This window comes from Natrix helvetica (assembly GCF_964273705.1).
Source record: "Natrix helvetica genome assembly, chromosome: 1".
Classification (NCBI taxonomy): domain Eukaryota; kingdom Metazoa; phylum Chordata; class Lepidosauria; order Squamata; family Natricidae; genus Natrix; species Natrix helvetica.
The window spans coordinates 155,510,275-155,534,986 of NC_138548.1; the positions used below are offsets into that span (position 1 = coordinate 155,510,275).

A 24,712-nucleotide genomic window follows, 5' to 3' on the forward strand; every position below is an offset into this window, starting at 1 on the left:
GGGCAGCTCCATGTAGAGAGCATTGCAGTAGTCCAGGCGAGAAAGGACGAGGGCATGAGTGACTGTGCATAGAGCATCCCGATCCAGGAAGGGGCGCAACTGACGTACCAGGCGAACCTGGTAAAAGGCTCCCCTGGTCACGGCCATCAGGTGTTCTTCTAAACTAAGCCGTGTGTCCAGGAGGATTCCCAGATTGCGGGCCCTCTCTGAGGGGGCTAAAATTTCTCCCCTGATCATCAAAGATGGAACAAGATGCACAAATCGGGATGAGGGAAACCACAGCCACTCAGTCTTGGAGGGATTGAGCTCCCTCCAAATTGATGAGTGCATCTTTTATTTCCTCTTCTGATGAATATAAATATAACTGGATCACATATAATGGGGCTCCCAGCCCCTGGGCTGCAGCCCTTTAGGAACTGGGCTGCAGAAGTGGTAAATGAGTGTCCACACACTTGTGTCTACGAAGCCGCTTTTTTGAAAGCGGTACGTCCGAAACCACCCCTTCTTCCCCGTCACTGCCGCCACCTCTTCCATCGGTCAACCAAGCCAAAAAAGTTGTGGACCGCTGACATATAAGATTACAGCATCCTCACACTAAAAGGCACTTTCTTTGCTAAATTAGTGGCAAATGCTACCCTTCTGTGCTGCTACACAATCAGAGGTGGTATTCAACAGGTTCTGACCAGTTCTGGAGAACCGGTAGTGGAAATTTTGAGTCATTCGGAGAACCGGTAAATACCACATTTGACTGGCCGCACCCCCATCTATTCTCTGCCTCCCAAGTCCCAGCTGATGGGGAGGAAATGGGGATTTTGCAGTAACCTTTCCCTGGAGTGGGGAGGGAATGGAGATTTTACAGCATCCTTCCCCTGCCACTCCCACCAAGCCATGTCCACCAAGCTATGCCCACAGAACCAGTAATACATTTTTTTGAATCCCACCACTATACACAATGTGAGAAAATCCAAACCACATTGAAAAGGCTTCTGTCATTTATCTGCCCCCACCCAACCTTAATAAGTCGCCCTGCAATATATATAAAGAAAACATATTAAAAACCCTTTTGCTGTAAACATAGCAGTTTATTTGCTGCTTGATAACATTGCTAAAAGGTTATTTTCCTGTACACCGCTTGGAGAGTCCAAGCAATGGTTAATTCAGTCTGCTTGCCCTTAGGACTGAGGAACTATTTTTCCTTTAGCCACACCTCCTCCTGGTGTGATCAATCCCCCAGAATTCTTCCTCAGTCAGCCCGTTTGGACGTAATTAGCTAGAGCTCTGAGCTGAATTAATCCTTTTTTGGCTTGGACTCTCTATTTGCGTTTTATTTCTATTTCCTAACATTTCCCCAATTTCGTGAGACGTTTCTATCCTCATCGCTGCGCTTTTCCCCAGCAGTATTTACATTTGAAGGCCAGGAGGTAAGCTGGAAGGTGGTGGGGGGTGCCCCTCAGCCGATCCTTATGGGACGGCTTCGGAGGCCTGCCGCTTGTCGTTTAAAACGGCGCGGCTGCAGCGGCGAGGTTCCTTCGTCCCCAGGCCCCCCGTTTGTTGTTTTAGACGAAGTTTTTTTCGTTCCCCGGCCTGCTAGAGGACCTCTGCCGCAGGGAGGAGTGGGCGATCGTCGCCATTCGAGGCGCGTTCGCTCCTCGCTCTCCCTTAGCCCCACGCTGTTGCGGCGGCCATTTTAGGCGCAAAAAAAAGCGCGCCCAGCCATGGCCGCCATTTTGCATCAGCCTCGTTATCAGGAGACCGCTGGAGGTGGCAGGGCCTAGCAAGGGTTTCTCAGGCTGGGATCGCCACCTTCGTCTTTTGCCTATTTTTGCGAGCGGTGCTGGTTCCTGGGCCATACCAACGGTCATTATACCGGCTCAGGGAGGAGGCCTAAGTAAGCGCAGGCCAAGCCTTTTTCTAGTTATTCTCCTCCCTGCTTCTCCTGCGGAGCCTTGCGCCTCGGTGCAGGCCCCAATCCTACCCCTGGGCCTCTGACTGGTATTAAGCATGGGATGTTTTCATACGTATTGACTCAATTACTGTGCATATGGCAATTTTGACAAATCTTTTTGTTTTGTTCCCCTTGCAGCAACCAGTCTCTCTCTCTGACTTCTGCCTTGTCATAGCCTTGCTCCATCTTGTGTGGTCATTGACTATGGACTTGCCCAGTCCCCCTGATTCCCAGGATACTAGGCCGAGCCTCTCTCAGGCCCCTAGCAAGGGTTCCTCCTCATCGGGGAGTGGGGGTGCGGGCAAGAGTGGTGGGGGTAGCTCTGGGAAACAGCGTTCCAGAACCCCTTCTGTGGCTGAGGCCAAGGATGCTGAAAGGCGCCAGCGGGCCCTTGACAAGCAGTTTGAGAAGGCCAGACGCCAGGCTGACAGGGAGCAGTCCCTCTCAGGAATCCCTCCCTCCCGAGAAGAGCTCCAGATGGTCCTCGCCGAGGAGGTGGAGTCCCAGGACCTATCCCCAAATAGGTCATTTGCAGAGCCGGCTTCCCCGGCACCCTCTTGGGCCTGTGAGCAGGCCCCTCCCCCTGGGGATGCTAGCATAGATGACATGCAGGGTGAGGCTTCACCCCCCCTAGAGGAGGGCTTGGATACTGATTCTGACTCTGAGGAGTTATCTCCCCGCATGCAGGAACTAATGGCCCGTGCCATTGCCAAGGGCATCACGGAGGCCATGAAATTTAAGAGTCCCACTGCAGTGGCCCCTAAGGGTCCCAAACCCGATCAGGCAGTTCCCCCTCCAAGCAAGCGTGCTCGCCATCCTTCCCTGGAATCCTCGGTGGTCAGCGAGGCCTCTGCCATTGAGGACCCTGACCCGGAGGTGCTAGGTCTCTCAGACGACGAGGACCTTCCCCCTGAAGCGCCCGCCTTTGCGGGTCTGTTCAAGCCCAGCCTTTTCAAATCTATCCTTCACAAGGTCAAGGCTGCCACCAGGGTGGGGATCAAGCCCAAACCGGCCACGCCGGCGGCGGATGCCACTCCGGCTAATCCCAATGCGGTCATGTTTGATGTCCCAGCACCCCAACAAGAGCTGGTTCCGGTCCCGGGGCTGTTCCTCGACCTAATCCAGTGCCAGTGGGCTCAACCAGCCACGCAGTCCTCTCCCAGTGGGGTAGATAGGAAGCTTTATACTATGGAGCCAGTGCTGGAGGACCTTCTGGCCCTTCCCACTGTCGACCCGCCCATCGCTGCACTCACCTCCAACTCCTCCCTACCGGCCGACCTTCTGGAAGGCCTTAAGGCGGAGGACAAGAAGGCGGAAAAGGCGTGCCACAAGACCCACCTGGCGGCTGCCTGGGCCATCAGGGCCTCTTCATCCGCCTCCTTTTTTAATAGGGCTTCTGTGATCTGGCTGCGCGAGCTCCTAACCAAGCTCCCGGCGGGAGACGTCCGCCTCCACCAGGACGTGTCTAAAATAATCGCGGCCTCCCAATATGCCGCTGACGCATCCCTTAATGCCACTAAATTCGCCTCCAGGGCACTCGGCTCTAATATCACTTCTCGCCGGCTAATCTGGCTCCGACATTGGCAAGCGGACCAGAAAAACAAGTGGAAACTGGCTTCCGCCCCCTTTAAGGGGTCCAAATTATTTGGCGAGTCCCTGGATCCTCTCCTCATCGAGTCCAAGGACAAGAGGAAGATCCTCCCTTCTCTAAACAAGAAGCAGGAACGTAAGACCGCTCCCTATTCTAGGAGGCAGTCCTTTCGTGCCTCCGAGCCTTCCACCTCTGCCTCTTCCTTCTCTCCCTCCAATAGGTCCTTCGGTCAGCAGGGCGACAGGTCCCAGGACAGGGCGCCCTTTCAGGACAGAGGCAGGCAGCAGTTCGGCTTCCGCAAGTATAACCGCGGTGGGGCCTCCAACAGGCCGTTCCGTAAGTCAAAGTGACTGCCCGGGCTCGGCGCCCATCGGGGGTCGCCTCCAGCTGTTTGCCTCCCATTGGGCCCAGACAACTGAGGATGCTTGGGTTCTGCAGATAGTCAGGGAAGGCCTCTCCCTGGAGTTCCTGTCCCTCCCCCCCCCCCGGACCTTCATCCGGTGCCCAGTCCCATCCTGCCCCCAAAAGAGGGAGCGTATGGACCAGGAAGTCAGACATCTCCTAGACATCAAGGCCGTGGAACCAGTTCCCCAGGGCGAAGAGGGGAGGGGGTTTTACTCCATCCTCTTCCTGGTGCCAAAGAACTCAGGGGGTGGAGAGCCATCTTGGACCTCAAAAACCTCAACAGGCACATCGCCTACCGGAGGTTCAAGATGCAGTCACTGCAGACCATTCTGGCGGGGATTCGACAGGGAGATCTACTCACATCTATAGATCTCAAAGAGGCATACCTCCACATTCCCATCCGTCCTCAGCACAGAAAGTTCCTGCGCTTCTATTATGCAGGTCGCCACTTCCAGTACAAAGCTCTCCCATTCGGCCTCTCGTCCGCTCCTCGGACGTTTACCAAAGTGCTGGCGGTAGTGGCGGCTCAGCTAAGACGCAGGCCCATAAGGCTCCAGTGCTACCTGGACAACATCCTTATCCAGTCTTCGTCCAGGCAGCAGGCATTGCGGGATCTCCAAATCACTATGAGATCCCTCAAAAATCACGGCTTCACTCTAAACCTAGAGAAGAGCCATCTCACTCCAACAAACAGACTTGTACACCTGGGGGCGGTGATAGATACCAACTTGTGCAGGGTTTTCCTCTCCCAAGACAGGTTGACCGGTCTAAGGTCCATGACCCACAAGGTGATGAGCTTGAGGCAGGCTCCAGTGGTCCTTCTGTCGCAGCTGCTGGGAAAAATGATCTCCTGCATTTCCATCGTGCCGTGGGCCCGCCTGCATTCCAGGGCGCTTCAGTGGCTACTGCTGCCGCACCAGAGGGCATCCAGGAGCAACTCTCCCAGGCCGATTCGAGTTACGCCGGAAGTGAAGAGGTCTCTCCGCTGGTGGGTGTCTCCGGCCATCCTCGAGGGCCACCTATTCAAGGAGCCCGAGAGGTTAATCATCACCACAGACGCCAGCCTCTCCGGCTGGGGAGCCCACATGGGTTCCCTGGTTGTCCAGGGCAAGTGGTCCCAAGTGGAAACCAGCTACAGCATCAACCTGCTGGAACTGAGAGCTGCTCGCCTGGCCCTGCGCCATTTCAGCCGGTCCATTCATCGTCAACATGTACTTCTGATGACAGACAATGTGGCCACCAAGGCCCACATCAACCGCCAGGGTGGCACCAGATCCAGAGCACTGATGAGAGAGGCGGAGTCCCTGGGCCGCTGGGCGGAGCGCCATCTGGAATCTCTCCGCTCCGACCACATCTCCGGAGTGGACAACGCACAGGCAGACTGGTTGAGCAGGACAACCATAGATCCTGCGGAGTGGAAACTGGACCCTCGCCTGTTCCACCAGATGTCCAACAGATTCGGAAATCCGACCGTAGACCTGTTTGCGTCCAGGGACAACAAGCAGCTCGACCGCTTCTACTCCCGGTTCTTCACCCCGGGGGTGGAGGGGACAGATGCACTGCGTTGCAAGTGGCCCCGCGAGCTACTGTATGCCTTCCCTCCCCTGCCTCTCCTTCCTCAATTCATTTCCAAAGTCATCGCAGAGGGAGCGGAAGTCCTCCTCGTGGCCCCGCACTGGCCCCGCAGGTCGTGGTTCGCCGACCTTGTCCACCTGTCGGTGTCTCCTCCGTGGCGCATCCCTCCGGACCAGATCTCCCTCAGCCAGGGGGCCGTGGTTCATCCAGAGCCCCAGTGGCTCCAGTTGGCCGTCTGGCACTTGAGGGGGACCAACTGAAAGGCCAAGGCCTGTCAGAGGAGGTAGTGAACACCATTCAGGCGGCGAGACGCCCTTCAACCACCAGGATTTATGATGCGTCCTGGGCCGCCTTCGCAAAGTGGTGTGAGGAGCTGCTCATCGAGCCGACGACCGCGCCTGTTTCCAGAGTCCTTGACTTTCTTCAAGCGGGACTCAACAAGGGCCTGGCCCCGAACACCCTTCGACGCCAAGTGGCGGCCTTGTCCACCGTCTGGTCGGGCGACCATCTTTTGCCTCTCAGCAAAATCCCGAAGGTGCGCCTCTTCCTCAAGGGCGCCTCTAACCTTCGCCCTCCCACCGTTCATCGCTACCCCACTTGGCAGCTGTCCGTGGTCCTGCGGGCCCTCTCCGGCCGTCCATTTGAACCTCTATGCACTACTTCTCTTCGATTCCTGACGCTGAAGACGGCCTTCTTGATTGCCATCACGTCAGCTCGCCGGATTTCGGAACTGGTGGCTCTTTCTGTTCGCCAGGACTTGTGCGTCATCCACCCTGACAGGGTCATTTTGAGACTGGACCCGACCTTTACCCCCAAAGTAAACTCATGGTTCCATAGAGCGCAAGACATTGTGTTGCCAAATTTTTGTCCTCATCCGTCGCATCCCAGAGAGCGCTCCTGGCACAATCTTGATGTCAGGAGGGCCCTGAAGGTTTACATTGCTCGTACTGCGGAGTTCAGGAAGTCAGAGGCTCTTTTCCTCTCCTTCCAGCCTGGTTCCCTAGGGAAGAAGGTCTCTTCCTCCACGATTGGCAGGTGGCTTCATGCCTGCATTGCGACAGCCTATGAAAGTCAATCCAAAGCCGTTCCGCGCAGCATCACCGCACACTCCACATGAAGTGCTGCTACCTCCGCAGCCTGGGCCACCCAGGCCTCGATCCTGGACATCTGCAGGGCCGCTACGTGGTCCTCTCCTTCTCCCTTTGTGCGACACTATAAATTGGACATTTTTGCCTCGGCTGAGGCGTCCTTCGGCAGGCGTGTGCTCCAGGCGGTTGTGTCAGAGACCGAATCCCGGGAGCCTTCTTCTGCCCACCCAGATGGACAATAACTTGGGTATGTCCCATTGCTTGGACTCTCCAAGCGGTGTACAGGAAAATGACCATTGGCTTACCTGAAGGGTCCTTTTCTGTACACCGCGGGAGAGTCCAACCCACCCTGGCTCTCAAGGCCGGGATTCGGGTTCTTCGTGTCAACAGTACATCATCTTGGACGCTTCGCTCCGTCCGCACGAACTGACTCTTTCTAAGAATTCTGGGGGATTGATCACACCAGGAGGAGGTGTGGCTAAAGGAAAAATAGTTCCTCAGTCCTAAGGGCAAGCAGACTGAATTAACCCATTGCTTGGACTCTCCCGCGGTGTACAGAAAAGGACCCTTCAGGTAAGCCAATGGTCATTTTGTCAAAAAAGAAATTATTTTCTGGCTCACTGATGAATCTTTGTCCCAATTGGACTGGCTGGGGAATTCTGGGAGTTGAAGTCCACAAGTCTTAAAGTTCCCAAGTTTGGACACCCCTGGAATATAGAGTTACTCTGCATCAGAGCCATTTCAGAGATAGCTGAAAGGGGCAGGAATTTTGACTGTTCTCTTTTGACCCAGAGCAAAATACAGCCGTTAGTTCTATTCTGGGCAAAACTTCAATATCTTAGGGTTGCCTTTTTCAATAAGAATTTTTTTTTTTTTTTGAAATACTAAATCTTTACTGGTGAGTATGTAGGAAAAGTACATGTTAATAATAATGGGGTCCTGCAAAGAGAAGTAGCGATGGGAATTGTTGGAAGAATGTTTTAATGAGAAATGAGTGGGGTACCCTTGATAGTGAGGGAAGTTGTAGATCAAAGTACAGCTGCATTTGTTAAATTCTTGGTACCGTAGCTAAGACTAAAACATGCATTTGATATTGTTAATTAGACACAGATTAAAATGTCCACAAAGTCCTTCAAAAAATTTTTTTCAACAACAGGATACAGTTAGGCTGAAGAGTAAATATAAGCAAAACATATATTGTCAGGTGGAGTAAGAAAAGAAGGAATGGTTGTCAAAGTGTCAGAGAAAGATTTACAATAGGATGTTTATCTGTGGTTTCGTATCTCGGTTTGGCATCAACCAAATTCTAGGCCTTTAAGATGCTGAAATAACATTAGGTAGATTCATGCACTAAGTTCATCTCCCTCTTAGAAGCTCACTTCAAATCAGTTTGTCTCAGTCCAACATTTTGCACACATTTGTTGTTGTGGGGCTAGAACATTAGAAGATCTCCCTGAAATAATAGTAGTTTATCACATTTATATGCTGCCTGACTCTGGGTGGTTTACAAATTGCTAAAGATATTTTTTTAAAAAAATAAAACTAATACCAAAAATACAAAGCAAAGAACCAAGATGGCTGAGAAAACCAGGAACAAGAACAAGGAAATAAAAGTTGTGCTTACCAAAGGCCTGGGCAAAGGGCCAGGTCTTCAGAGCCCTTTGATACAACAGCAGGGTGGAGACCATTCATATCTCAGAAGAACCTCATTCCAGAGGTAAGGTACTCCTTCTGGGTTCCCAAAAGATGGCATTGTTTAATCAGTGGAACCCAGAGTATGCCACCGCTGCTGGATTGAGTCAGCTGGACAGATATAATGGGAGACAGGTAGTTCCTCAAATAACTAGGTCCTATGCCATGTAGGACTTTATAGGCAGACTAGCACCCTGAATAGCACCCGTCTGTCAGTCCACCTAGGTAACCCAGATAGGAAATATGGCATGGCATGGCATGGCATGGCATAGAATAGAATAGAATAGAATAGAATTCTTTATTGGCCAAGTGTGATTGGGCACACAAGGAATTTGTCTTTGGTGCATATCAGCGTACATAAAAAGACAAGATACATTCGACACAAATCATAAGGTACAACACTTAATGATAGTCATAGGGTACAAATAAGCAATCAAATCATACTAGGAAACAATCAATATAAATCGTAAGGATACAAGCAACAAAATTACAGTCATACAGTGATAAATGGGAGGAGATGTGTAATAGGAACGATGAGAAGACTAGTAGTAATAGTAATGCAGCCTTAGTGAATGGTTTGACAGTGGTGAGGGAATTATTTGTTTAGCTGAGTGATGGCATTCTGGAAAAAACTGTTCTTGTGTCTAGTTGTTCTGATGTGCAGTGCTCTATAGCGTTTTGAGGGTAGTAGTTGACACAATTTAGGTCCAGGATTCAAGGGGTCTGTAAATATTCTCACAGCCCTCTTTTTGACTCGTGCAGTGTACAGGTCCTCAATGGAAGGCAGGTTGGTAGTAATTTTTTTTTTCTGCAGTTCTAATTATCCATTGAAGTCTGTGTCTTTCTTGTTGGGTTGCCGAATCAAACCAGACAGTTATGGAGGTGCAGATGACAGACTCAATAATTCCTCTGTAGAACTGAATCAGCAGCTCCTTGGGCAGTTTGAGCTTTGACTGCATATGACTTCATGAACCAATTCTACTTTATTGTAAGGATACATTAACAGAATCTCGCAAGTCTGAAAGTGCAAACTTCTCACTCACCACTTTTAACTGCTTGACCCATTAGGATAAGTCCTTCCTAAGTTCTTTCTCTGACTGTTAAGCCATTTGGAACTCCTGCGTCTCTTGTCTGATAGTTTCCTAGGTGCTGTCTCTTCCCCTTGTTTCCTCAAAGCCATCTATACATTCCATTACAATGGCAACCAGTGCAGTTTGCAAAGCAGAGGTGTTACATTCTAAGGCATGCCCATTACTACCTGCACCACTGAATTGTGGACCAGCTGAAGCTTCTGGGTGATGTTTAAAGGCAGCCCAGGTAGAGTGCATTCAACCATAAAGTGACCTGGGCCTGAGTGAGTGTGTGAAGGCCTCCTCCCAACCTAGGAAAAGGCACAACTCCCCAAACAAAGGCCTTCTGCATCAAGCAGGACCTGTGAATCTAAGCAATCTCAAATTTCACACCGCCCAATTAGTAGTTGCTCAGCCAAAATATTGGAACCCTAACTGTAAATTGAACAAGTAAATGTATGAAGAAGTCTGATTAAAACATATAATTTTGAATTACTGTGGAAAAACTAAAATAATAATGTGTTTGCTTTCTCTTGGCCCTTGCTAGAGTTTACTGGTTTACCGTGCCACCGTATGTTAAATCAAGAGTAAAAACTGACTTATCACTGTGGTTTGTGATAGATGTGACTGAATGGGAGCCCCACTTCCATTGAGATCTTGAAGTTGCTCAAGGTAGCAGAAAGGCTCAGTGGAGCAAATACGTTATGCTTACAGCTTATTTACTGTAAACCGTGATTCCCCATTCATCTAGTTTACTATTTTGTGGAGGTATGACTACTAGCTGTGATATGTATTGTGGATAAAGCCCGTTGTGGTTTGTTTAGGCTCAGCATAAAATACTATTTAGATTTTTATTGTACAGACATTTAGGCTGGTTTGCCAATGTAGAAAATAGATACAGTAAATAAAACAAGATACTCAAGCAATTCTTGAAAGGTTACATTCCAATTTTGATGAGTTCCAAAATTAAAGCAGCCCTGAAAAGGATTTATTGATTGTGTGCCATCAAGTTGTTATAAACTTTTATTGGACACATAGATTGTCTCCAGGAGAATCTGTCTTCAGTCTATTCCTTTGGATCTTCTAATGATGCATCCATTGCTGCTGTGAATGAATTCATCTACCTTATCGGCTGGCATTCTTCTTTTTTCCCCTTTCTTTCCATCTTTATCAGCACTGTGGGCTTATCCAATGAGGGTAGGTCTTCTTTACACATAGTATTTCCAACAACTGATGATTTGAACTATATTATTTGTACCTCAAATGAAAACTGTGAATTGATTGCTTTCTTGACTGTCCATAATATTTTTAAGAGTGTTTTCCAGGACCAGAGTTCAAAAGCATCAATACTGAGCCGTGGTGGCACAGAGGTTAGAATGCAATATGGCAGGCTAACTCTGTCTACTGCCAGGAGTTCAGTCCTGTCCTACTCAAGGTTGATTCAGCCTTCCATCCTTCCAAGGTTAGTAAAATGAGGACCCAGATGGTTGGGGGTACTGGTTCTGTATACCGCTTAGAGATGGCTGAAAAAGCACTATGAAGCGGTATATAGCCCTAAGTGCTATTGCTATTGCTAAATCATACTACCATCAAGGCTAATAGCCCTACGATTCCCATGAATTGGTCCAAATCTTTTTTGAAGTCAGCCAAGTTGGTAACCAGCACTACATCTCATGGTAGAAAAAAACATATAATATGAAAACATAAAATATAATTAAAAGTATAAGGAAAATATGTTTGAATCAAAATTTCCTGTAGGAAAATCAGATTTATTTTCCTATATGAAGCAGTGGCAGCTAAAAAAGCTGTGACTCTTCTAAAATGTTGAAGTTCTGATCTTATAGCCAAGTACTAGATGAAATCAATTTCAGAACCAGTGAAATTCCTCAACTTATTACAATCAAACCCAAAATTTCCATTGCTAAGCAAGACAGTTATTGAATTTGCCCATTTTACTACCTTTCTTGCCCAAGGTAGTAACTCAGTTGTTAAGTAGATCTAGCCTCCCCATTGACTTTGCTTGTCAGAAGGCCACAAAAAGTCATCACATGATCCTGCCACACTGCAACCATCATAACTACCGTATTTTTCAAAGTATAAGATGCACCTTTTTTCCTCAAAAAAGAGTCTGAAAATCTGGGTGCATCTTATACATAGAATACAGCATTTTTTTGCCTCCTGAAGCCCTGCCCCTTCACCAAAATGGCCATGCATAGCCTTATAAAGGCTTTCAGAGAGCTCCTGGGGACTGGGGAGGGCAGAAATGAGCAAAAAGTGGGCTGTTTCCCCCCCCCCCCCCAGCTCCCAGCAGCACTCTATAAACCTCTATAAGGCTATACATGCAAATTTTTTGACATTGTTTTTGCTCATTTTTGCCCCCTCCCCGGAGCACTCTGCAAGCCCCCCCACCCCCAAGGCTATTCATGCCTCTCTTTTTTTGAAGAAAAAAAAACAGGCTCGTTTTTGTGAAAAATGGGCTATTTTGGGGAGGTTTGCAGAGTACAAAAACTTTTTTTTCCTTTTGGAAAGCTCTTTAACTGATTGATGAGAATTACATTGATCAAGTGCTGTGCCAGCAGAAAGAAAGTCTTAAGTGCTGCAGATTGTCAGTGATTTCCTTCTCCAGCACATGGATAAATACACCTGGAAACATCTACCTACCTACCTACCCTCTCTCTCTCCCTACCTACCTACTGTATTTCTCTCTCTCTCTCTCTCTCTCTCTCTCTCTCTCTCTCTCTCTCTCTCCCTCCCTCCCTCCCTCCCTCCCTCCCTTTCTCTCTCTCTCTCTCTCTCTTCACCTACCTACCTACCTACCTCCTCTCTCTCTCTGCCTACCTATCTACTGTATCTCTCTTTCTATTTCTCTCTCCCTACCTACCTACTGTATTTCTCTCTCTCTCTCTCTGTCTCTTTTTCCCTTTACCTACCTACCTACCTACCTACCTACCTATCTACCTACTCTCTCTTTCTCCCTACCTACCTACCATATTTCTCTCTCTTTCTCTCCCTCTCTATCCCTCTATCTACCTAGTTACTTTTTTAAAAATTTGCCTCTTCAAAACCTTGGTGTGACTTACACTCCGGTGTGTCTTATACTCAGTACATGCCAAGAGTCTTAGTTTTAATCATGTGACCATGGGGATACTGCAATAGTCATAAGTGTAAAAAATGGTCATAAATCACTATTTTCAGTCCCATTGTTCAAACAAGAATAGAATAGAACAGAACAGAACAGAACAAAACACAGAGTTGGAAAAGACCTTGGTGATCTTCTAGTCCTACCCCCTGCTGGGGTAGGAAACCCTATACCATTTCAGTCAAATGGTTGCCCAATCTCTTCTTAAAAACTTCCAATGTTGGAGCATTCACAACTTCTGGAGGCAAGTCATTCCATTGATTATTGTCAGGAAATTTCTCCTTAGTTCTAGGTTGTTTCTCTCCTTGATTAATTTCCATTCATTGCTTCTTTTCCTGCCCTCAAGTGCTTTGGAGAATAGCTTGACTCCCTCTTTTTGTGGCAGCCCCTGAGATATCGGAGCACTGCTATTATGTCACCCCTAGTTGTTCTCTTTATTAAACTGGCCGTATCTAATTCCAGCAACCGTTCTTTATATGTTTTAGCTTCCAGTCTCCTAATCATACTTGTTGCTCTTCTCTGCACTCTTCCTAGAGCAGGGGTGTCAAACTCACATCATCACGGTGGCGTCACATGACGTATCAAGACTTTTTCCTCCGTTCGCTAAAACGGGTGTGGCCAGTGTGTGATGCATCCAGCCCATGGGCCAGGAGTTTGACAACCCTGTTCTAGTTTCTCTAGATCTTTTTTACGTTGTGATGACCAAAATACTAAACAAATGACGCTAAGCAAATGGTTGTAAATTGAGGACTGCTTATATAGGTGGAAAGAAAACAATATTGCAGAGGTCATAGAGCACACTCAAATATGTTTCTACACATATTAGAATTAATAATATGTTAAAGGACTGAATTGACTCTCTCATTAATACTCTTTCTTGTTCTTTTTTCCTAAGTTTTAGATTATTTTATCTACTATTATATATGGACAGAAGCATGTTCTTCCCATTCCAATTCTGCTCATTGCCTGACAAATTCCCCTAATTCTATTACTTTTTATTCAAAAATACTAAGAGGTTCTAAGAGAAAGATAGTTAAGTTTGAAATAATAAATAAAACACTGGTTTTAATATTTAAACATTTAAGTAGAGTTTTTTTTTAAAAAAACCAACCCTGGAGTATATAATATTATATAAAATGCCAACTGTGCTGTAGAAATGCTACCATATAAAACTTTTTATAATAATTAACAACATAAAACCGGAATAGGATTCAATAAATCATAAACAGATCCATACATTTAGTATTTTCTTTTTTTTAAAAAAAAACTTATGTTGAGGAAATTGTGCTAAAAATCAGATTGCAACTTGAAAAGATTCCAAGGAAAGCTTCACATTTACAATGAACAGATCTGAATTTTTCATGCCAGAAAATTAAAAGCCCCATGACATATGGCCTATATGATGCATTTCAACGGAGTTTGCCAGTTTTAGCTTTTCAGATGTCAAAAATGATTTTTATGATTTTGGAAGTTGAAGATCTTGGAAACCTATCACAGAAAATACTAATAACTACTGTTTCAGTTTGCTATTGTGTTCACATAGCACACACAAAAAGAGATACACAGGAACTATAACTCTGGCCCTAATTAGAGATCTCCACATAGAAGATAATGGCTTTTTAATTATGTAACACATTCAACTGTCACAAATTGTCTGGCACTGCCTTATTTCTAAGAGTGTAATCCTGCAGCTAAACCTGTCCTGAAAAAATCCTGAGCCCCAAGCAGCTGGAATCCATAAAGTGTTACTTTCTACAGCTACAGCATGTGCTATTCTTTCCATCCTCCATTCACTCTTTTTCCCCCTCCCCTCTAGAAGACTTCTTTTGAGCATGCTGATTTGACATCCATCCCATCAATTGAGGATCTATCTAGCTGGATCCTTTTTATAGCCATTTAAAGGTAAAGACAACTTGATAACAGCAAATATGTTGAATTATCAACCTTAGATAATAATTCTTTAAACTTCAGCTTTTCTTTTACATTCAGGACTTCAAATAATTTATTGTTTGCTTGAGCAATAGTAAGGAGTAGAATAGCACAATTTGAAGGTCATGCTAACTATCTTTAGTAAAAGTCTGGTTCAACCAATAGGACACACCACGTGCTTTATTTATATAATACTAAGCCAGCTGCCAAAAGGAGTGGAGGTGGAGTGAAAGAATTTCTGTTATTTTTTACAAGTTTCTGCAACGTTAGAAATGCAATCGGTATTATTTGATTCAATCTATTTAATTTAATACTATTAAGGAAAAGCATCCATTTAAATTTTGCTTAGGAATGCGCTTCATTGAACACAACTGGATTTATAGCCAAACGTATAAAATCACATTGTGCAAATAGCAGTATTAACTTTCTATAGGAAAACAAACTGGTTCATGGATCATTTTGTATCACTCTGGTAGGGAATTCCTGTTTCATTAAAGCTTTGAATTTATTACTCACATCTCAGTAAGGAGGCTAGAATTTTGTGCATATTGAATATAGAAAATTTGCTGGTTCTTTGGAAATGTATTAGGAGGTTTGGACTTCGAGAAAGCAAGATAAAGTAGCAATAGCAATAGCACTTAGATGTATATACAGGTTCATAGTGCGTTTACAGCCATCTCTAAGCAGTTTGCAGAGTCAGCATATTGCCCCCAACAATCTGTATCCTCATTTTACTGACCTTGGAAGGATGGAGGGCCGAGTCAACCTTGAGAACTGCTGGCAGTCAGCAGAATGAGCCTGCAATACTGCATTCTAACCACTGCGCTGGAAGACTAGCTGCTTTCTTGTGCAGTTGGTTGGATTGTGAAAACAAAGCAGTAGATTAAATGGGCCATGGGGGCCATCTAGCAGGACACTGTTTCTGTTCTTGTCACTGGTCTCACAAAGTAGTTTAGTAATTCAGTACTCTATTCATAAAATTGTTTTATTGTGAACTAGTTTTAAGTATTTATAATAGTACTCAACTATTGTTTATAGTGTCATTTTAATTTGGTCCATTTTATTTCAGTGAATCATCTAGAAAATATTTATGTATCTTAATCAGTAGCCCTTTTACAAAAAAAGTCTAAAATGCTGACCAATGCTTATAATAACAGTACTACAATTTGATGTTTACTAAAACTTGGGCCCATTGATTTTCCAAGCTTTAGATATTCCAAGTCTTTATTCCACAGATCATATATTAACCAATATGTTTTGTGTTTTGTATAGAACTGGCTTTATTTCAAATAATTATCTTTTAAATATTCAAGTATTACAAATGCCTCTGAAACAGCTAATTGGTTGAGGCCATACTGGAATGGACTGTATTTTAACAATACATGCTTTAATTGTATATACTGCCAAGGAACTGATTCAGATAAATTATATTCAAAATGTAACCTCTAAAAATATCGTTTTAACTCTCAGGTACTCTGGTGGTCAACTATTTGAAGAAAATGTGTCCATTTTGTACTGTGGCTATATTAGACTGTACAGATGGAAATAATTCCTCTAAATTGTTGCTTTGACTTGTGACCCAATTGCTAGTATTTCCTGGTTCTTCATTGTTGGTTTAGAGCAGATGCAAAATAACAGTTCTTTGGGATTTCTATTCCATCTGTTCTTTCTTGTCTTTTTACTGCTTCTAAAAATAAAATGGCTCTTCTGCTAGGCAACTGAATGGGATTTATTATCCATGAATGTACCAATTCTATAGAATTATGTTCAATGGGAAAATAAATTAGTTTTTTTTAAAATTAGCGGCAGAATGTTTTGCGTCAATATATGCTTGACTGGAATGTATGGATAATATGTTTATTGAGAAAAGAGCCCTTGCATTGCTTACTGTATAAGTATAATGAAAGTGATACAGACACCTGTGCTGCCTGCGGAATATCATAGCATGTTTGTTTTATTTAAGCAATGTATCATGGAGATCACGAAGTTCCTTTGATCTGGCTAATATGCATGCAAGGTTTCCATTTTTTAAAATCTTCTGTAAAATTAGTTTTTGATGAAGACACAACACAAATGTATGTGTTTCAGTTGAGTGCCTCTTTCATAACTTAACAATACAGCAAATATTGGTCTTGAACTCATATTTCTTCTGTTTTCCTCAATATCAGATCATTCTCTTGGTTTATCATTTCTATTTTCCTTTAAATTTTAAAACTTCAGCCAATTTGTTTTCCATATACAGCAAAGCATCTTTTTCAAAATCATTCTCTCGGCCTGTCATTTGTAATGTTGGTATTATAGCCACTGATTTATTCCTCCATTCTTCAAATATCTCCTTTAATATTTCCAACGTTATAATCTTTTATGTCAATTTGTAAGTCCCAATATGAACTGTACTGTATCTTTTTTTCCTTCTGCTTAGAATCTTTAGTCCCTCTAGTGTCCAGTTTCTAAAATCATCACTTATCTTTGTTATGGCATATAATACCCAGGATAGCCAAAATAAATCTGTTTTCCACAAGAAGCTATTTTTTATGATTTAATTTCAAAATCTTTTAATAAAAGCCAATATTCCAAATTTATTTCGATCATTAATCCATTTATAACTTTATTAGAGCAAAAGTTTATTTAGTTTTTGCTGTTTATTTCAAATTCTTTAAGTTCTTAAGTTTATAATTAATTTTTCTTTTGTTAAACCCATCCAATGAAGATTTTTCAACCTTATAATTCTAAATATCTCTAATATCTTTAAGATGGTAAATAGGCAATTTCTGAAAGTGATTAGAAAGTGATACTTGAAAACTTTAATGTCCTTTAAAATGTCAACTAAAATTGCAAGCAAGATGCCTGGTCCCCATCATCACCATCGTCTCCTGGTACTCAAACCCATGGAAAACATAGTCCTGCGGTCTCCTAGTGAGGAGCAGCTTTTCAGAGCTAATGTGTGTCACAGCTCAGTCTCCTTAACTGGAGAGGTTCCAAGGAATCAGTCTACTCACAGGTTCTTTGATTTTTGCCTGGTCGTCAACTGGTTGACAGTGCTTCAAACAATTAGGCATGCCTCCTTCAGAAATCTTAGTTTGTCATACATTTCTTAATGCTTTCATTTTGTTTTCTTTCTTCTCTTCCATGCTCCTGAAGTTCTCCAATAATCTTTGTCCTCTTTGTTATGCTGTTTCTACCACTTGGAGCTCTTTTCTATCTAATATATCAAGTTACTTACCCTGTTTTCCTGAAAATAAGACCTCCCCGGATAATAAGCCCAATCAGGCTTTTGAATGCATGTGCTAAAATAAGCCCTCCGCCCAAAATAAGCCTTCCCCTAAAATATTTAACCGCATGCACAGCCGGTCCCCGCCATTTCCTGGGGGGGGCCTACGCGCCCCACATGCACCTGCCATCCAAGCGGAACGGCCTCACAGAGGCCACTCCTGCAAACCCTAGCTACCATGCCCCTTCTCTTAGTGGCGGCCGCAAAAAGAGCAGCAGGCCCAGCGATGCTAGGGCTGGCAAGAGTGTGCTAGAAACAGAGACAGAATTTCCTGTCCTCTCCGGATCAGCTGATCCGCGGGCCGAAGTCTGAGGTTGAGGGGCCTCTTGCACCTCAAAAACAATAAGACCTCCCTGAAAATAAGGCCAAGCCCTTATTTTGGGGGGGGTCAAAAGAAAATAAGACCCTGTCTTATTTTCAGGGAAACACGGTAGCATTTTAAAAACATAGCATTTGGTTTTCTGTTTTTCATTCTAATTTTATTCTATTTTCCCCCAAATAAACCCAAATTTACTTTTAAGCAAGCAGCAAGGTATTGTGTTGCAAAACAGAATGTTTTGCTGGAATCATAAAGCTTTAATCTGTTAATGAAAGTGTTAGTCCATTAGGCAAATTATGTACTGAAATTGAAAAGAGACATTTCTTATTTATATTTCATTTCTGTTTTATCAGCAAGACATCACTTTTTAGGTAGTTTTTAAACCAGTCCTTTAGATTTTGAGACTGTTAATCTTGGTTTTTTTAAAAAAATTATACCAAGATATTTGCCAATGTCTTTTTCCCCTTTATAATTAAACTTCTTAAGGTCTTGCTTGAAAACATCAATGAATTTTAGAGGCAGAAAATATATCACTATGCCCGTGATGGCGAACCGATGGCACGCGTGCCCAAAGTGGCACACGAAGCCATGTCACCCGGCACACGCGGCCTTGCTTGTTTGTCTTCCTGGTTTCTGGCACGTATGCACGCGCAACGATCAGCTTTGTGCGCGTGGCAGTGCCAGCTGATTGTCAGGTGTGCATTCGTGCCAGAACCCAAAAGTTCAGCTTTTTCAGAGCGTGATTTCTTCATGTACATGGCAGTGCCGAAAACCGGCCTGCGCATGCATGCTGGCCAGCTAATTGTCGGGTACGCATGCGGACTATAACCCGGAACTTTGCCTTTTCTGGAGCCCAATTAATTCGCGCGCACACGACATTTCCACACAACCTTTTTAGCACTCGGTGCCGAAAAGGTTCGCCATCACTGCACTATGCTGATATTATCGTATAGTCTGGCCAGGATTCTCTATTCCTATCTCATTTCATCAATAAATGAGTGTGGAATCATGTCTAGGTACTCTGTAAGATGATGAAAATCAGCGTAGATGTTATTAAGTCCCACTAGTAGAAAATTGTTGTCAGTTATCCCCATTCTGTGGAACATAGTCTGCAGTTCTCACCAATCTTATTTATTCATTTATTTATATTCATATACCATCCAGCTTGCTATTTGAGACAACTCTAGGCCTCAACAACATAGACATCAATACATACATTAAAAATATGTTTAGGCTTTTCATTCATGGTAAACTTACACCTTTATTTTTCTACATGTATTCATGAGTTCCACTGCATAAAACTGCCAATTAGATCTGTTACATTCTTTCAGTCTGACTTCGTTTTACAAACACACACAACATATTTATTTTATGTTTATTTTTAATTAATTCACGTTCTTTACTACTTACTCCTCCTACATTCCAAAACAGAATCTTCCATGGACCATACTTGTCAGAGATGGGGCCATAGTTGCTATCCTTTGTGACCTATCATGTCTTGTATAATTGGGGTTTTCATATAACACTTTTTAATAAGTTTAAAAAAGGTCTAGACTAGATTACAAGCTTTAGTCATACTTATGCTACATCCAGCAATTTTGCTAACGGAAAGTACATATTTTCTCCAAGGATATATTCTATTCTAGGCAAGATAGGATCTCTGATCTAGAGACTATCTTGTAAGCTAACATATTGTTGTCTGCTTCCCACCAACTGGGAGGTAACATGATTCCCTGGGTATTGATACACACTAAGGAAAACAGAATTAAATTATTTACTACTGCAATATAATAAAGCTTTTACTGTTAGTGAGAATGTAATTGGAAAAGTAGACAAACATGTCTTCTCTTTAGTGTCTAGAATATATACAGCATTCCTTTAATCAATTTTTATTAATGGCTGTTCAATCTTTACTAATCAGTATATTTTAGATTGTAAGGCCAGGAAGTGTGAACATTAGTATTCTTAGTAGTAAAGTGTGAAATACCTATTTTTGTAACAGATGTGTTCTAAAAATAAAAGTGTAAGATTAGTTTTTATTTGCAGGCTTCCTGTTATTTCCAGAATTGCATATTGCATAAATTTAAAATTATTTAAAATTATAATGGAGATAAATTAAACATAAAGATAAATGCCCAATTAATAACTACATATTTTTGTAGCAAAAATAAAATTACAAGACCCACCTATTCCAAGCAGCTGGCCTGGCTCAACTTTGATCTAACCATATCGCTCCTGACGGGTTTTTAACCGGGTATTTTAATTATATTTAATTTTTAGGGGTTTTATATTTTGTATTTTAATTGTTTTTATCAATCGACCTCCTCCTTGTGTATGTCTCAGTGTATGTTTTTGCTTTATGTTTGTTTTGTGTACATATTTATTTCGTATGTTTTGTTGTACGCCGCCCCGAGTCCTTCGGGAGAGGGTGCGGCTAAGAAATAAATATATTATTATTATTATTATTATTATTACATGGCGATAAGTTAAGATATTTTCCTCGGTGTGATAAAGATGAAAATCTTGCCCCCTGCATTATATTAATCCTGGAAGAGACACTTACATTAATAAAAATAAGACCCATTTTCCAGTGGGTTGCTTCTCGAAAACTTCAAGTACAAGGAGTAATTTGTACACAGGGACTGGGTTCAATCATCAGGCTTATATACCACTTTTGAATTCCTGAAGAAATGTCTAATACAAATAATTAACCAGAATTGTTTCAGTTCACCACGTATCAAGCAGGGATGGGTTCCGGATTCTTTTACTGCTGGTTCGCTCTGGGATTCTATGCGTGCATGCGCAGTAGTTGAAAATTGCTTATGCGCATAAGCAAATAACAAGATGGCGGCGCCTATGGCGCCACTGATAGAACCAGTTTGGAGGGGAGGGCGGCCGAGTTACTACTTACTCAGCCTAACCGGTAGGAACCCACTTCTGATATCAAGCCCTAAATCATGGTTTACACATTATAGTGGCTAGTATTAAATATTGCACCAACATCATGAATTAATATGAAACAGTGTTTTCATCCTATACTCACAGTTGTAAATGTCCTCTCAGATGTAAATGGGTTTTTTTGTATTGATTTTTGCAAACCAACTTGGTTCTTTAAAATATTCTGCCTGACTCTTGAATCTGGCATGTAAATAGAAAATACATTTTCCTCTTTAACAACTTGATTATCTTTACCTGGACTCTCACTAGAGAAATATATTGTAATGAATGAATGATTTCAGATATTCAGCATAGGATATTAAGGTGGTTTATTTCTGCCCTGGAGCTCTTCAGATGGATTAGATATATAGAAATGTTTGTTGCAGGAAATCCCCTGGCAGGCAGCCAAAAGACATAGCTGGGTGTGGACAATGCCATTCTTATCAAACAATGTTAATAAGCTAAGTATGAATGACTAATTAGGGCATTTATCCTGAATACTTTTCTCAGCCTGAAATCTTACAATTTTCGTGGTATATTTTTGTAAGCATTCCTAATTCAATATGATGTTTTGAATCCTAAAAAGCATTAGTACACTGAAGGCAAAAACCGTACTTTCAAATAAAGAGAGACACAACTCAGAGAATAACAATATGTCAGGTTGTGAGCTTTTTTCCCATACGTAGACACAACAATCTAATAGAACTGTTGAACATTTTTAAAAGGATAATCAATGTCTTTGAACTGAAAATTGAATTAGAATCTGAGATCATGTTCTTAACTGCAGTAAGTTTTAGTGATTTAATATTTGTTCCACAAGAACTGCAAAAATATACTGTTTTTCTTTTACACAGGATCTTTGATGCATTTAATAATTTAAATATGCATGAGATGTCCTAATACAACCATAAATTCTACAGTTAGCTATAGATACCCATGTTTTCTAAAGCAGGAAACTATATAACTGGCTTTAATATAACACGAATAAACCATTTCAAACTGTGCTTTAATATCTTTCTCCTTTAGATTTGGCAATTATCAATTCCTCTTTCTCATGAAAAAGGGAACAACGATTACTAGAGGTTTCCCATTTTTAGTTATGTTGTATTGAGAAGGGCTTACAATTTTGGTACTCATTAATATCCCAGCTTATGGAATCAATAGTAGTTGTAATACACATAGGTGATGGCTGCTCTTACTTAACAAAGTCAAAACATAATATTATAATAATGTTTTTATTTAAATAAACAAGAATATGCTGTGAATCAGAGAAACTTAAGAGCTGTTTCTCTTAACATAGATTTTATTTTTTATTTATTTTCAAAATTTATAGCCCGCCCCTTCTCCCCGAAGGGACTCGGGGCGGTGTACAGGCATCTCATTAAAAACAGGTACAAAAGATAAATACCCTTAAATATATTCCCTTAAAAGCGAATTAAACCTAAATTCAACTGTACAGAATAATAAAAGTTAAAATCAACTAAAACGCATACCCCTAAAAATTTAACAATACAGACTTGAGGGACTAAAATTGGTATTAGGCCAGGCCCGCTAAATTGAACAGGTGGGTTTTAAGCTTCTTACGGAAGGAGCGGAGGTCGGTGGTAGTTCTGATATCCGGGGGGAGGTCATTCCAGAGGATCGGGCCCATCACAGAGAAGGCCCTACTCCTGGGCGTCGCCCACTGGCATTGCCTAGTGGACGGCACCCGGAGGAGTCCCTCCCTGTGAGAGAGATGAAAATACTCTGATTTAAATAAAGAGAAACATTGCTAAGCATCCATAGCTGGGCATTATCTTTATTAGGACAGATAAGGCCATACTGATTCAGTCTCTAGTCCAGGGGTGTCAAACTTGCATTATCACGTCGTCACGACTGTGACGTATCACAACTTTTTCCCCCCTTTGATAAAATGGGAGTGGGCATGGCCAATGTGTGACGCACCCGGTCCATGGGTCTCGAGTTTGACACCCCTGCTGTAGTCTGTAGCTTTGTGCTGACTTTGCACTGCAAACCTTATGACTTAAACACAATTTTGGGAATTTTATGTCTTGTTTCCAATTATTTTTTCTAGCAACCTTCCTTAACTATAAAAATGCCAGAAAGCTAAAAAGGCCTGTATATGTTTTTTTTTTGTTGTTGTTGTTATTTTGGTTAGTCCTAAAAAAGACATTTTAGAGAGTTTGCTTCTGGCTATTTGTTGATTGACGTGAAGCTAAACAGAGAGAGTCTGAAAATAGGTGAAAAAAGCCTAATTTTGTTAATATCTGGATTTGAGGAAGAGTTATTTAATTTTTAAAAAAGGTTTATCTCTCCCCCCTCTACTTCATCCTAATCTAAATCTTCTGTTATAAAGTACTACACAAAATGTAAAACATATAAACTGTTAAACTGATTTATTGGTGTGCATGTAATTAATGATTCAGTGGCTAGAAATTGGCAGCTGTAGACTGTGATTGTGGGACTGTTCTGTCATTAATTCTATGAAATATACAGACCTAGCAACAAGATACCAAATCAACTTTCCCCAACCCAATGCCCTCCAGATGTGGTGGGATTACAACCCTCAGAATTACTGGCAGATATCAGCAAGAGAAAGAAGTACTGAGTTGATGTAATTTGGGGGGAAAAACTTCACTACAACATTTTGTTGCAAGGCTTCCAAGTTCTATTTATTTTGAAGATTTATAGTTTGTCTTCTGCAACAGACTGCTGTAAAACAAAACAAACTTTCCCACCTCCTAGCAGTTCTTTGGATGATGAATGGAGACAGCATATCCTTCTCTTCAGTTCTGGCATCCTATGGCAACTGGCTCTTGGAGCCAAGTGTTTTTTTTGAGGTTAGGGAAGCAAAATCCTTGCAGATGCTCTTTCTAAGTGTTTGAGACCAAGGATGATCAAGGAGCTTGTCCCTTTGCCATGACCTTCTTGTAAAAATAATCTGTGATGCATAATTTTAAAATGCTACATCCAGCATGGCAAAATAGCTTCTTAAGCTTAGTCTTTATTCTTTAGTATAATTTTAATAGTTATTCTTTTAATATTTTAATCTTTATTTTTAATTTTTAATCCTTATTTATTACCAATAGAGCTAATAGTTTATGGCCTCTAGCTTAGTGCCTTAATCACTACAGCTAACTGTAGGCTCTCTCTCTCTCTCTCTCTCTCTCTCTCTCTCTCTCTCTCTCTCTCTCTCTCTCTCTCTCTCTCTCTCTCTCTCTCCCTCTCTCTCCCTCTCTCTCTCTCTCTCTCTCTATCTATCTATCATATATATATATATATATATATATATATATATATATATATATATATATATGTATATGTATATGTATATGTATATGTATATGTATATGTATATGTGTATATGTATGAATAAATGTGTGTGTGTGTGTGTGTGTGTGTTCCAGCATAACCCTGGAGCACCGAGCATTTTCAACCAAACTTGGTACCCAGATGACTCTCTGGAAAAAAAAAATTGTAGGGGTAAGATACTCCTAACACATCTCGGGGTGTGTGTTCTGTTAAGATACAGCCTGTTGTGCCTTAAAATGGCTTCTACTGTACTGTTATAAAATGGCTTCTACTGTACAGCACAGTGGAGTTGCCATGGATTTTTCCCCTTACAGAGGGATCCCCCTCTGTAAGGGGGAAAATCCATGGAGTACTGTTTCACAGAACTCCACAAGGGGGGGTCCCTCTGTAAGGGGGAAAATCCAATATTAGAAATTACGTCTGGTCCGGACATTTTCTC

General features: G+C 42.6%; 1 protein-coding gene across 9 annotated transcripts in view; it reads left to right on the forward strand.

The window, feature by feature from the left end:
• TANC1 (tetratricopeptide repeat, ankyrin repeat and coiled-coil containing 1) overlaps positions 1–24,712 on the forward strand; it is a 175,983-nt gene that overhangs the window by 70,311 nt on the left and 80,960 nt on the right. The gene's annotated exons all lie outside the window — the stretch shown is intronic.